The sequence below is a fragment of the Urocitellus parryii genome, chromosome 1, assembly GCF_045843805.1.
Source record: "Urocitellus parryii isolate mUroPar1 chromosome 1, mUroPar1.hap1, whole genome shotgun sequence".
NCBI classification, from domain to species: domain Eukaryota; kingdom Metazoa; phylum Chordata; class Mammalia; order Rodentia; family Sciuridae; genus Urocitellus; species Urocitellus parryii.
Genome location: NC_135531.1, coordinates 166145481 through 166160943, shown reverse-complemented (window position 1 = coordinate 166160943; position 15463 = coordinate 166145481). Strand labels below are relative to the sequence as shown.

General features: G+C 37.8%; 1 protein-coding gene across 16 annotated transcripts in view; it reads left to right on the top strand.

The window, feature by feature from the left end:
• Positions 1-1381: 1381 nt before the first annotated feature.
• The window catches only part of LOC144256697 (tyrosine-protein phosphatase non-receptor type 4-like), an 851727-nt gene continuing 837645 nt past the window's right edge, over positions 1382-15463 (top strand). For 7 of the 16 annotated variants that reach the window (XM_077802117.1, XM_077802130.1, XM_077802126.1 and 4 more), the window contains exon 1: positions 1382-1990. The gene's annotated coding sequence lies outside the window, so the exon portion shown is untranslated. The remainder of the gene's footprint in view (positions 1991-15463) is intronic. The other 9 variants (XM_077802113.1, XM_077802112.1, XM_077802114.1 and 6 more) reach the window with 3 other exon arrangements.

The window sequence follows — 15463 nt, the reverse complement described above, 5'->3', positions numbered from 1 at the left end:
TGGAAGTAGTGATCAGACCATGGAGTCGTGGTATGACCTGCACAGAGCTAAGTACTGTACAATAAAATGTATAGTATGATAAGAATCAAAGGAAGATATAAACTTAGAGCTCTCTGTGTCAAAAGAGGAAGAAATTACTTTTTACTGTTGGTGGTATTCCTTTCTGATCTTTTGTTGGAGGATAAATGGATATTGATAAGTGGATTTGGGATGGAGAGCATTTTATAGAGTCAACAGCATGAACAAAGGCATCGAAACTGGATACTTAGAGGCAAGAATGCATATTTAGGGAAGGATGAATGAGCACTGGCTAGACAAGAAATCTGGAAAGAAAACTAAGTAGACGAGGTAAAGCAGAAAAAAATACGAACTGACGCGTTTTCTTTTTCAAATGGCAAAACTAGGGAGGGGGTTGAGAGGAAGAGAGTCAGTAGAAATTGCAGTCTTTCACAGATTGGTACACATTTCCCTGACTGGTAAATAGCCATTGTGTTGACTTGAAGGGAAAGTAATTTTTGAAGGAAGATTTTTATAAAGGCCGGCTCTAGTAGGGTGGAAGCTATGAGCAAGGAGAAGGAAGAAGACGCCTGGCAACTGGAGAGGGTACCGGCAAATATGAGGCAAAAGGGAAGTGTGACGGTCAGGTCCCTGTATCTTTCATTTAAACTAAGATCACCCAGCCCATAAGGCATCTGTCCTATCACTAATAGGTTTGTATCCCAATAAAATATGAAAATTCCTGACATGATAATATTAAATGCGCATTTATTAGAGTGAATTAATTCGATTTTAAAAAAACACGGTGTTCCTGGTACATAGAGGGCATCTAACGTTTTATAAATTAACCTTGTTTGTTTGGGCTTTGTTTTGGAGCCTGTATTTAGGAGAGTATTCAAAACTGCACCACAAATCCTCGATCTACTATTAGTATTGATACTGGGATGCCCTGGTACCAAAAGATCTGCTTCTCCCCTTTAATAACACTTTAGTCTCTGGCCCCTCCCATAGGTCCCTAGGATCCTTAGGTACAGCGGCGGCGGGGTGGGGGCGGGTATTGCAGTTCGAGCAGCCAATCACAGCGCGGAGAAGGGGTGGGGCCACGGCGTCCCGCCTCTCCTCCTAAACCGCCCACCCCACCTTCCCAAGACCCGCCCCTCTCACACCTGCGTGTCCCTCTACTCTGGGGCTGCTGTAATCTCTATTCCCTGCGCTAGCAGGGAAGGGGCGTGGCCTCACCTCTCGCGAGACCGCCTCCTGTTGCCTTTGCCGCTGCTCCTGGCAGCTGACTGGTCGCGCTTGCGCAGCCGCCATGTTCGGTTGCTATGCTGCGGCCTAGGAGACCGGTTGTGCTTGAGGGAGGAGGAGGAGACGGAGACGGAGGAGGAGGAGACGGAGACGGAGGAGGAGGAGGAGGAGGAAGAAGAGGAGGCGGAGAAGGAGGGGGGTGACTGAGCGCCTCTTGCACTCTCACACACAAACCCTGCCCAGGATTGCCCGCCCGCTCCAGGCGTGCTGCGCGCTTTTCCGCTCCTCATCCCCCCCCCACCCCCCCACATTGTTCTCTCAGGACTCCTGGGTACCCAGGGGCTGAAACTGGGCCTGAGCTGGGGCGGGAAGAGATTGGCTTTGGCCGGAGGGTCAGAGATCTGGGGCCAGGCCCCCCGCCCCAGATCCCCTCCCCCACGTCGCTTTTTGGGGGGTGTGGATTATCTCATCCCCGCAGGGAGGTGGGAGAGGGCGCCGGCTGCCCGCCTCCCTGCCACTTCCCGGGCGGCGCTGGCCCGCGGTAGCCCCGCAGCATGAGGTGGTGCTGGCGGCTCCCGGCCGTGGCACGGCCGCTGCGGCGGCTGCTGCTAGGGGAGCGCTGAGGGAGCCCCCAGAGCGGCGCGGCGCGGCAGACGCGCTTCTCCCGGGTGCGTCCGGGCCTCGAGGTTTTTTTTTTTTTTTTTTTTTTTTTCTAAAGCCGAGAGGACGCGGCTGTGATACGAAGGTAAGAGGCTCTTGGGTGCCCGCCGGCCTTTCGGCCCTGCACGCTGTATGCGAGGTTGTTACCTGGGGCGTGTGAGGCTCTTGGAGGTGCCAAATAGGGCAAACCGGAGGTACAGGGTTGATTTAAAAGGAAGGAAATAAGGACGCTTCTTTTTTTCCTTTTTCCTGGGACCTTTGCTCTTGGAGTTCCCAACGTTATAGTTGAAATCTGTTATGGGTGAATGAAGGAACAAGGGATGGAATACGTACGAAGATGGAACGTTTCGCGGTGCCTGAACTCTATGTAAGGCTTTAGACTCTTTATAGACTTTTCCATTGCTGGTAGAATTCTTGGTAGATTTTTAAAAATTGGCTCAGGAGCGCTTCTTGCTTGCTGCAGGAGCACACTATCTCTACTATTCAAATTCTAACCTTCTAATGCTTCTACCAGTATATGCTAGTATTTAGAAATCTGTAGTTGGGCCAAAAAAGTTGAGATATAGCTAAGTAGATGAGCCGATGCATTTCCCAGGGTTTCCTTAAAATGGAACAGTTTACAGTTGCACTGATGTACGTATGGATATTTCTGTGAAACTTAGAATGGGAGACTGTGTCTGGGCTTGCATCATAGAGTGACATCAGTATGCACAAGGACGATTTGCAGGATTTTTCAAAGCCTTGTTCTAGGAGGACCTGACATATCTGCAACAAACCAGCTGCTTTTCGAATATGAAATTTAATATTAAGTTTTTGTGACGAAATCTTGAGCCCACTTGAAACAGCACAGCACAATAAAACATTTAAAACATCTATGGAGGAAAAAAAAAGTCAGTGTATCCGACTTGTAATAGAAGATTTGAGTAGAAAGAAGACTGGTACAGTAAAAGCCAGGGCATTTTAAAATCCTGGCTTCCTGAAGCTTAGTGTGCCAGAGGGAGGAAATTATTTCTCATTTTTTAAGAGGGGGAGGGGATGACCTTAAAATAAATGATTATTCAGAGCCCCAAATGTCCTCAATGGAATAGAGCTAGATACATCAGTTAAATCTTGAATTTGATAAGTTTAAATTGAACATTGTTTTAAAGGAAAAGAAAACTTTTGAAAGCAAAAGTTGTGTATGGTACAGAACTACTTTACAGACTCATAAGAGTTAAGTCAGTTTGTGGATACCACCATTTTTTTGTCAGAATAAATTTCTGCTCCACTTACCATAATAGCTATTTTTGCATCTCTTAACATTTTTATGGCTTACATATCTTTATTTCATTTTGCATTTACACATGTGCATGGTTTTATAATATGATCCTAAGTGATTTGTAAGAGCAACATGGTCTTTTTTGCATATAGTAATTGTGATTTAGCTAGTATGTTTTAGACATTTGGCAAGACATTTTGAACACAAGGAGACATCACTATTTTATAGTTTTTTAAGATATTGAGTAGGTTAGTTATTAATTTAGAAAACCAGGGATTCTTCAAAAAGCAGTAATAGATGAGGATGTGACTTTCTTATTGCCTGTTTTCTAAAATGTTAGCTGTGGATGGATTGTGTCAAATTTGTGTTGTTTTTTTTTTTTCTTATGTCGTAATTGAATATCTTTAAAATACCTCTAGTAACATGTTACTTTAAATTTATGACACCTGATTTCTAATTTAGGCTAGGCATAAAACCAGCATTGATTGAATGCACTGCTAAAAATACTTTCTGGGTCAGATGTACTTAGAATGCAGCCTCAGGAAAATTCGTTTAAACTAGTCTGTGACCAATGTACACTTCATTATTATTGAAGGATGTTAAAAAAGTACAGAATATCACAAACTAAATTTCATCAGTTCAGACAAAGGTGCCTAACTTTTATTTTAATGTGTAAAGTAAAATAGTAATAAGTTTATGTGGGATAATAATTTTAAAAAGTTTTTTTCAATTTTTTTAAACTTATATGATCCCTGTAGACTGTTGTTAAACTCTGTGGTTTATATACTTAATATATTTTAGTTTCATCTATTAAATATAATTGAGTTGTATAGTGACAGTATGTATATGGAAATATTGTTGTTATTGGTCTAGTATTTATTTATGACTTTGTTTACACTCAATAAGGGGAATGTTGACCATGTTTTTTTAAGTGAATTATCTTTAAGGAACAAAGAGACTACCAGATAATTTCACAGAGGCACTGATATTGAGAATACTTTGTTTTGTCCTTCAGAGAGTTAATTTGGTCACTTTTAAACAGCAGGAATGCCTTTAAAAAATATTTAAGGATCTTAACTTGTTTAGTGGCTGTTTAAAGGGAAATGGTTAAAAGTTCTTGAATTTTTTGTTACTTATTAGGTATGCAAAAATCTCTGACCTCACTAGGAATGAAAGTCTGTATGATTTAACGGTGCTAAATATGAATTATTGCTCATAAATAAAATTTGTTTATTGGTAGAAAAGCACTGGTTACAGACTGAATTGAATTGTTATTTTTCTGGGTTATTGCATGTTATGAAGTTTTTTATATGCTATAGTTTTTTATATGCTATAGTAGATTAAATTTACTGGCTCACTAGAAGCTGTGAAGCCTTGAAGATTGGCTTAGCATTCTGGAAATCCTTGTATTGTTTGCCAGGAAAGTACTGTAGGAGGAAGGTATTGTTATTTCTTCATTTAATATTCAATTAGTACCGATGGTGAGAAGGAATATAATGTGGAAGCACTGTAGGGTATTTATTGGTGTGGAAGTCAGTTGTTTAAGAACAGCCTAATTTATTGTATATCCTTTGCATGAGAAGTCAGTATAATCAAATATAAAATGGAATGGGGGAAAAGAGAAGGGAAAATTTGTCACACTCTCTGTATTAGAGGTATTTTTCCCTCACATTAATTCTTTATTTCATTATTCCGAAGTAGAAATACTGGAAGAAAAGCTCAGGTTTTCATACTGTGGACTATTTTGAGGGGAAGATATTAACTTGGGTGGGTTATTGTGTTTATATCTTTTAACAAGGAGATTATGTAGAGTACTAGGGAAAAAAAAAAGACTCCAGAAGAGAAGAGTAATAGTATTTATTATTTTGTTAAGTGTCAGACAGTGTACAAGGGGTATTTCATGTTATTCCAGTTCATCATCAAGTATAATTTGTGAGGTAAGTATTATTAATCCCCTGTCCTACCCCTGAAATAGAAGTAAAAAGAAATTAAATAACTTGTCCAGAGTCATACTCCTAGTTAGTGGAATTCAGACCACATTTGTCTTACTGTAAAGCTTATTCTTTAGATCAGGGCTGTCCAGTTAAGTTTTCTGCATATTTCTGTGGAAATATTCCCTCATGTCCACACTTTAATGAGGTGTAATTGACAAATATGATAGAAATGTTCTTTTTCCGCACTGTTAGATATGGTAGCCATTAACCATGTGTGGCTGTGGAGCACTTGACATGTGACTAGTTATGTGTGAGAAAATGAATTTAAAATTGTATTTAGTTTTAATCACTTTAAAATGTGGTTCACAGATGCTAGCCATATCTGGTTGTGAATGTGATAGTGTTGGACAACACAGCCTTATATCTTGCATCCTATGAAATCTGAGTTCTAGTATGTAATCTTCTACAAGTTTGTGTATGGCGTTGGGCATGTTACTTTGTTTTAGAGTCTCCATTTAACCTATTGTGAAAACAGTGGGGTTACCATTAAAAGATTATTTCCAAGATCTCTTCTTGTAATTTTTATTAAATGTTCACTGGCTCTTAATACAAACATTTGTGAAAGTCTCCCCTCTGCAGTGTGCCCGTTCTTCGTATAAGGATTTTTATTCAGTCATTTTCTTTTTGAGAATATGTATAAATCACACATAAAGAATAATGGATTACACACACACAGTTGTTTGTTGAAAAGATTGGGTAATCCAAGGCAGTACTATATGTTGGAACAAAGTTTGAATCTTTTAAAATATCATATTTCAGCAAGTCACCTTCCATTTAAGAATATGTAGAGTTCCCTGGTGCTTATCAAATTTATTCTCAATTTATCTGCTGGCCCTTGAAGACTTTCCCCAGTTTCATCTCACCAATGCTGTTTCTTATTTTTGTTTTAAAAAAGAAAACATTCTTGTTTTTCCCTCCATCATTTTTTCCTCAGTTTAACCATCCTGCAGTCCATCTGCCTCCTTTAAGCTGTTCTCAAAATTTACCTTTTCTGGAAGAATGATGCTTAATCCATTCATAAAGATCAGGCTTTGGGCTGGGGATGTGGCTCAAGCGGTAGCGCGCCCGCCTGGCATGCGTGCGGCCCGGGTTCGATCCTCAGCACCACATACCAACAAAGATGTTGTGTCCGCCGAGAACTAAAAAATAAATATTAAAAATTCTTTCTCTCCTCTCCTCTCTCACTCTCTCTTTAAAAAAAAAAAAAAAAAGATAAGGCTTTGAGTCCTGGTGACACCACCTGGGGTTAATATACTTGCTCAGATACAGTTTATTATATCTTCCTACAGCTTTTCTTGAGTTTTAATGTTACCTACAAAATGTAATAAAATTAAAAACAAGGCTTGCTTAGTTTGTGTTGCTTTGAGTTTAGTTTGTTATTCAGTAATTCCCTTTTTAAAAGTTCCTGATTTTAAAAAGTGATAAATACTGTAACAACATTTATTGGTAATCACCATTGTAATATTTTTTATTCCTTCTGGATAGTTATCAATACTTATTTATATTATATATAGATGTGTAATATATAGACATATAGCATATATACCTGTATTTTTTTTTCCTGGAAAATTGTGTAGTCAAGATATAATTTTAAGTCAAATATAAGGGAAACAGATCTGGTTTGGAATCTAGTCTCAAAAACTTTGTGCATGTCAGAGAAAACATTCTACATTTTACCTAACTTTTGTATTTACATACATGAATAGAGCACAGTGAATCCCAACATAAAGTATGTCTACAAGACACTAATTAAAAAAAAAAAAAAAAAAAAAAAGCTGTAAGTTGCATAAAGACCAGTAGGGTAGAGGGAAGAAAGGAGGGACTGAATTAGAGCAAATTATATTTTATGCTTTTGTGATTATGTCAAATATATCCTAATGTTTTATATAACTACAGAGAATCAATTAAAAAAAACCCCTTGGGCAAATTATGTAACATCTGAACCACTTGGCCTTTTATTGTGGAGATTAGGATAACATATATAAAGCATCTAGCACTGTGTTTAAATAGATGATCAAAAAGTGGTAGTTGGTATTACTATTTTTTCCATTTTCCCATTCCCATGTTCATGAATGTAGTTTAAATGTTTGCTTAAATTCAGGTGATATTCCATAATTTATTTAGTCGTTTGCCTCTTGTTAACTTTAAAAATTTTCTTCAGTCTAAAACTGTAGGAGTGGGATAATGGTCCAGGGTTATGCCAAATCTCTCTCTCAAAATTCTTACAATGGGTAGTCTTGTTTTGAAAAAGATGTTGATTTGATTGCATAGTTTTGCGTTGTTATTTTAATTAATGTGTTTTTGAAATTTTTGGTTTATTGGGAAATGATGTTGTAAGCATTTCTTTACCTCTTAATAGAGTAAGAGTAATGGCATAAAGGAAAATACGGCATGATTCTTGTCCTTGAGCTCAAATTCTAGAGTGGTAACACATGTCAACAAACACAATTCAGAGTGACAGTGTAATAAGATCTGGGGGAAATGAGAAGTGGTATTTGTAATATGGTCTTGAAGGATGAGTTGGAATTGATCTGGGGAAAGAGAACAGTGTGTACAAAAAGTCAGAAGTACGAAAGAGTACGTAGTGTGTTTGGAGAAATTCAAGTTGTCTTGTGTATATTCACCTCTTGATGGGTGTGGTATCTACTCCTGTGTATGAATCTGTGTGTGCATATGTGTTGACTATTGAGGGAGACAAGCCTAGTGAAGGATTCTTATGTTTGGGCAATGAAAGGGATCATATTAAGACCTTTAGAACAGAGCTTCACGTTGGGTATGTTGGAGCCTTAGGATGGTTTCTTTTGGCTTCATAGTCTTCTTGGTTTATACAGTTGTGCTAAAAAATTATTTTGGTGCCAACTTGGGAAAAGGATTGTGAAAAACAGTGTTGGAGAGTTTATCCATTCACTCTTGGCAGCCCCACTTCATAGTCAAGAATAAAACGCATACCAAGTCCTAAAGCAAGCATAAAGAAGGTCAAGTCAAAGTCTCCTCTTCCTCCCCTGTCTTCCCTTCTTCTACCCATTCCTCAGTATTTTCTTCATCATTGTTGTTGGGGGAGGGTAATTTTTGGTGCAACTGTGTGGGAAATCAGCATTAACAATTAGGATATTTGAATAAGGGAATAAGATTGGAAATAGGTTTTGAAAGGTAACTCGTGGCTTCTAGGTAATGATACAAGGATGTAAGAATGGTGCAAGGATGAGGTTAGAAATGGGGTAGGGAGATAAGTAAGGATGATCTTAGCATGCCAAGTGAGGGATAATAATGCTAGGAATGGGGAAATAAAAATAAGAATGTGAGATTACTGATTAGGTAGTTTCATTAGGACTGTGAAAACTGATTAGGTAGTTTCATTAGAACTGTGACTCCATTTGGATATGGGGGAAGGAGGCAAAAAGTTGAAAATGATGCTAAGATTTGTTCTTTGGCCTCTTTTCTCCTTTGAGAAGGCCAAATAATTTTTATTGAGTACCGTCAGTGAGCCAGGTATTTTGCTAGGCACCAAGTTTGTCATGAGTCCTTATTGGATTTTAAAAAATTAACATTTTGAAATTCAAGCCTAATGAAAAGTCTCAAGGAAAGTAGTTAGAGCGCCTGAACTGTCTATTTGTTCATTTGCCTGTTCAACCAATTTTCAACTATATATATATATATACTGTGTATGTACCCAAGATGAGCCTGGAACGTTTTGTTGTGCCTAACTTACTGTAGCAGGCTTAGTAAAAACTTCCTTTCTACATTTCCAGGGATAACCTGGGCATATCTTTTTGTTATGTCTAATTATATTCTGTTTAAATTTATTTTTCACATTTTTTATTGATATATTGTAGTTGTACATAATGATGGGGTTTGTTGTTACATATTGGTACATGTGCACAAGATAACAATATTATTTGGCCAGTATCACTCCCTAGCACTTCCCTCTTCCCTCCCCTCTTTTTGTCCCCTGATCCTGTCCCTCTTCTGATCTCCTGTCATGAGATCCCTGACTACCCTGCCCACCCCCCACCACCTCTCTTTTCTTTTTTACTCTCTAGTTTCGACAGATGAGAGAAAATATACCACCCTTGACCTTCTCAGTTTGGCTTATTTTGCTTAACATAATTAATGACCTCAAGTTCCATCCATTTTTCTGCAAGTGGCATAAATTCACTTTTATGGCTGAATAAAACTCCATTGTGTATATGTACCACATTTTCTTTATCCATTAATTCACTTATGGACAACTAGGCTGATTTCATAGTTTGACTGTTATGAATTGTGCTGCTGTAAACATGGGTGTATGCATGTATCCTTATAGTGTGGTGACTTTAATTCTTTAGGATAAATACTGAGGAGTGGTATAGCTGGGTCTATGGTTGTTGTATGCCTTGTCTTTTGAGGAAACTCCATACCAATTTCCATAGTGGTTGTATTAATTTACAATCCACCAACAGTATAAAAATGTTCCTTTTATGTTTATTATTATTATTATATTTGTAGTACATTTGTATTTCTTCTTTTGATAGCTATTATTTAGTTCAATTTGCCCATTTATTAATTGGGTTTTTTCTTTATATATTCTAAATATTAGACCTTCTTTGGGGGTGGGTACTGGCGATTGAACTCAGAGGCACTCAACCCCTGAGCCACATCCCTAGCCCTATTTTGTATTTTGTTTAGAGACAGTCCATTGGGTTGCTTGGTGCCTTGCTTTTGCTGAGGCTGGCTTTGAACTTGGGAATCCTCCTGTCTTAGCCTCCCCAGCCCCTGGGGAGGCATGCGCTACTGCACCCCGCTAGATATTAGAGCTCTTTTGGAAGAGTAGACAACAAAGATTGTCTCCCAGCAGAGGCCGCTGCCAAAGCCCAGAGGTCTTTTCTCCAGGCATGGTTGCCTCTCCCACACTGCTGCCCCCACCTTTGCCTAGAGGTTTTCTCTCTGGCACCGCAGATGCCACTTCTACCTACTGCTGCCTCAGTTACCCACTCCTCCCTGTCATCACCTGGAAGTCTTTTCTCCAAGCGCTGCTACTACTGGTGCTGCTCCTGTCAACTGATTCACATGGTGCCGCTGACCTGGACTGCTGCTGCTGCTGCTGAACCACTGCTGCTGATGTCCAGAGGTCTGCTGCCAGAGTGCCTGCAGGTTTGATTACACATGGCCACCTCCATCTTGGGATGCCAGCCAGCGCCTGGGGCCTGGGTGCCAGCTGGTTTGCTGTCACTGCCATCTGAGGGCGAGCTGCCTCTGTTTGGGGACACCAGCGGGGACCTGGATGTTCAGTGTCAAAGTGCCTGCAGGGTTGGCTGCGCCTGGAGTCTTCCTATAAGTTGACTGCCATCTTGCAGTGCCTTTTCAGGGTCACTTCCCTATGTAAGTGCATCCCTGATCATCTTCCTGCAAATTAGAACAGCTTGGAGATCTTGGGTCTGCAATGTGACCAAGCTTGGGGTATTGAAATCCAGATTAGAGGGATGGTAGCTGGGTCTGTGTGGCAGTCCTATGAAGAATCAGACAGGTCTGAGAAAACTTTGAACTCTGAAGCAAGCAGTTGCTCAGTTTTCCATTGAGCGCCCCCATCCCCGTTTGATGTGCTTTTGTTTTAAATACTCCCCCCCCCCCTTTCTCTAGCTAGCTACTATTTTTGGTTCCAGGTATTTTTTCATTCATCAGTTTGTTGAGGATTTTAGTGTATGGATGGTATTTTGCATTTTATTGTATATTATATTTTTATTATATATATTTTTCCTCTCGCTTGTCTGTTTTCCTGGATTTCTGTATTTTTTTCCTACTAAAGGTCAGTCTCTGTCAATTCTTTCCCACTCTAACTGTAGATTTTTGCTTATGGCTTATGGCTTCTCTCTTCCTCCCTCATTAACATAGTGTCCTGCACTACTTCTGTTCTCTTTGTCCAGCATTTGGAATTGTGAACCCTTTTAACAAATTTGCTATGTATAGTGTGGACAGTAAATTAAACTATTTCTTTTTGTTGTGAGAAAACTGTGGAAGTCTTCATAGGATCTAGTGGGTTTGGGGCTATATGTTGTTTGCGTTGGGTGCTTTTGATATTGGTCTTCCCCCTTGAAAGCGAGGTGCTAGAAACCTTCAGGGACACCATAGTCTGCAGAGTAGAATTTGTGCTGCCTTAGATCCATACTGCTAGATGGGGAAACACACGAACAACATGAAAAAACAAAGGAATAAAGTGCCCCAAATAAACCAAGAAGCTCCAGGGACAGAATCCACTGACAAAACAGAGGAAATGTCAGAGAGGGAGTTTAGAATGTACATAGTTAAACTGATCTGCAAAAAAAGGATAGTATAAGAAATGAAAGAAAAAACACAGGAAGTGAAGGATCGCTTCAATAAAGAGAGATTGTGAAAAAACCAAGCAGAAGTCCTTGAAATGAAGGTGTCAATAAACCAAACAATGGAAGGCATCACCAACAAACAAGACCTCTTGGAATATAGAACCTCAGGCCATGAAGATAAAATATATAATCTTGAAAATAGAGTTGACCATGCAGAGAAAAGATGGTAAGATTCCATGAACAGACATCCAAACAAGAATAATGGGATTATATGAAAAGACCAAATTTAAGAGTTATTGGGATAGATGAAGGAGCAGAGATACGAACTAAAGGAATGCGCAGTCTTTTCAATGATATAATATTGGAAAATTTCCCAAACCTAAAGAAGGAAATGTAAAATCAAATACAAAAGGCTTACAGAATCCCAAATGTACAAAATTACAGCAGACACATTATAATGAGAATGACTAACACAGAGAATAAAGATAAAATCTTAAAGGCTGTGAGAGAAAAATTCAAATGACATATAGGGGGAAACCAATTCAGATCTCAACTGATTTCTCAACCCAGATGCTCAAAGCTAGGAGGTACTGTAATAATATATTTCAAACTCAAAGAAAATGGATGCCAACCAAGAATTTTTTATCCAGCAGAATTGTTTCAGATTTGAAAATGAAATAAAAACCCTCCATGATAAACAAAAGTTAAAAGAATTTGCAACTAGAAAGCCTGTACTACAGAATATTCTCAACAAAATATTCCATGAGAATGAAGTGAGGGGGGGAAAAAGTGAAAATCACCAGAGATGAACAATGCTAAAGAAATGTCAATCGAAGGAGAAACTAAGACAAATTAAAAACCATAAGTAAACCAAAATGACTGGGAACACAAATAGTAGCTCAATAATAATCTTAAACTCATCAATCGAAAAACAGACTGGCAGATTGGATTAAAAACAGGAACCAATAATATGCTGTCTACAAGAGGCTTATCTCATAGGCAAAGACATCTACAGAATGAAGGTGAAAGGATGGGAAAAAAACATATCACTCACATGCAGGGTTTTCTATCCTCATATCAGATAAAGAGGACTTTAAGCCAAAGTTAATCAGAAGGGACAAAGAAGCCCATTTCATACTGCTTAAGCGAATTACACATCGACAAGACATAACAATCATAAATATTTATGCCACAAACTGGAACATCTCTGTACATCAAACAAACCATTCTAAATTTTGAGAACCAGATAGACCATAACACAGTAATACTAGGTGACTTTAATAACACACCTCTCTCACTATGGGATACATCTTCCAAACAAAAACTGAATAAAGAACTCTAGATATAAATAACACTAATCAATAATTTAGGCTTAACAGACATACATAGAATATTCGTTTATCAATGAGCAAATACACTTCTCAGTAGCACATGGATCCTGCTCTAAAATAGACCATATCTTATGCCACAAAGCGACTCGTAGCAAATACAAAAAAAATAGAGCTAATACCCTCCATCCTATCAGATCATAATGAAATAAAATTAGAAATCAATGAGAGAATAAAAAAATTAAGCTATTGTAACACCTGGAGACTAAATAAAACATTATTGAATGATGAATGGATAACAGAATAAATCAAAGATGAAATAAAAAAATACAGAGATGTAAATGATGAGAATAGTGATAAAACATAACAAAATCTGTGGGACATCATAAAGGCAGTGCTAAAAGGAAAGTTCATTGCATTGAGCCCATTCATTAAAAGAATAAAAAGTCAACAAATAAATGACCTAACATGACATGTCAAAGCCCTAGAGAAAGAACAAATCAACACAAACATCAGTAGAAGACAGGAAATGATTAAAATCAGAGCTGAAATCAATGAAATTGAAACAAAAGAAACAATTCATAAAATTGACCAAACAAAAAGTTTTTTTCTTTGAAAAAATAGATAAACCTTCAGTCATGCTAACAAAGAGAAAGAGAAATCTACTAAAATTCATGATGAAAAAGGAAATATCACAATGGATGCAACTGAAATACAGAAGATAATCAGAAACTATTTTGAAAATTTATACTCCAATAAAATATAAAATCTTGAAGACATTGACAAATTTCTAGAGACTACTCAAATTGAATCAGGACGTCATATACAATTTAAACAGATCAATTTCAAGCAATGAAATAGAACATGCCATCAAAAGCCTACCAATTAAGAAGAGCCCAGGATCAGTTGGATTCTCTGCTGAGTTCTACAAGATCTTCAAAGAAGAATTAATACCAATACTCCTCAAATTGCATGAAATAGAAAAGGAAATAACCCTTTCAAACTTACTCTATGAGGAAAATATCACCCTGATACCAAAACCAGACAAAAGCACATCAAAGAAGGAAAACTTCAGGCCAATATCCCTGATGAACATAGATGCAAAAATTCTCAGTAAAATTCTGGCAAACGACATACAAAAACATATTAAAAAGATAGTGTACCACGAACAAGTAGGGTTCATCCCAGGGATGCAAGGTTGGTTCAACATACAGAAATCAACAAGTGTAATTCATCATATCAATAGATTTAAAAACAAGAATTCATGATCATCTCAATAGATGCAGAAAAAGCATTTGAAAAATACAGTACCCCTTCATTTTTCAAAACACTAGAAAAAAACGAGGGATAGTAGAAACAAACGTCAACATCATAAAAGCTGTATAGGCTAAACTTAAGGCCAATATCATTCAAATGGAGAAAAATTGAAAACATTCCCTCTAAAGACTGGAACAAGGCAAGGATGCCCTCTTTTACTACTTCTATTCAACATTGTCTTTGAAACTCTAGCCAGAGCAATTATGAGAAAGAAATTAAAGGGATACGAATAGGAAAAGAACTCAAACTTTATTTGCTGATGACTGATTCTATATTTAGAAAAGCGAAAAAATTCCACCAGAAAACTTCTAAAACTCATAAATGAATTCAGCAAAGTAGCAGGTTATAAAATCAGCACCCATAAATCAAACATGTTCCTATACATTAGTGACAAAACTACTGGAAAAGAAAGTAGGAAAACTAACCCATCCACAAATAGCCTCAAACAAAACAAAACAAAACAAAAACAAAAAATTAGGACTCAATCTAACAAAAGAGGTGAAAGACTTGTACAATGAAACTACAGAACACTAAAGAAAGCAATTGAAGAAGACCTTAGAAGATAGAAAGACCTCCCATTTTCCTGAATAAGCAGAATTAATACTGTCAAAATGGCCATACTTCCAAAAGTGTTATACAGATTTAATGCAATTCCAAAATAATCCCAATGACATTCTTCAGAGAACTAGAAAAAGCAATCATGAAATTCATTTAGAAAAGTGAAAAACCCAGAATAGCCAAAGCAATCCTTAGCAAGAAGAGTGAAGCAGGAGGCATCACAATACTATATTTCAGAGCCATAGTAACAAAATGGCATGATATTGGCACCAAAACAGATATGTAGACCAATAGTACAGAATAGAAGACAGAGGCAAACCCACATAAATACAGTTATCTCATACTAGACCAAGGCACCAAAAACATTCACTGGAGAAAAGATGGCCTATTCAACAAATGGTGCTGGGAAAACTAAAAATCCACATGTAACAAAATGAAATTAAACCCTTAATTTTCACCCTGCACAAAACTCCAAGTGGATCAAAGACTTAACGCAGTAGACCAGAGACCCTGCACCTAATAGGAGAAAAAATAGGCCCAAATCTCCACTATGTCAGCTTAGGATCTGACTTCCGTAACAAGACTCCTAAAGGGTAAGAAGTAAAATCAAGAATTAATAAATGGGACAGATTCAAACTAAAAAGCTTCTTCTTAGCAAAGGAAACAATAACGTGAAGAGAGAGCCTACAGAATGGGAAAAAAATCTTTACCACATGCACCCCAGAGCATTAATCTCCAGGATATATAAAGAACTCAAAAACCTTAACACCAAAACAAAAACAAAAAACTATAAATGTGCTAAGGAAC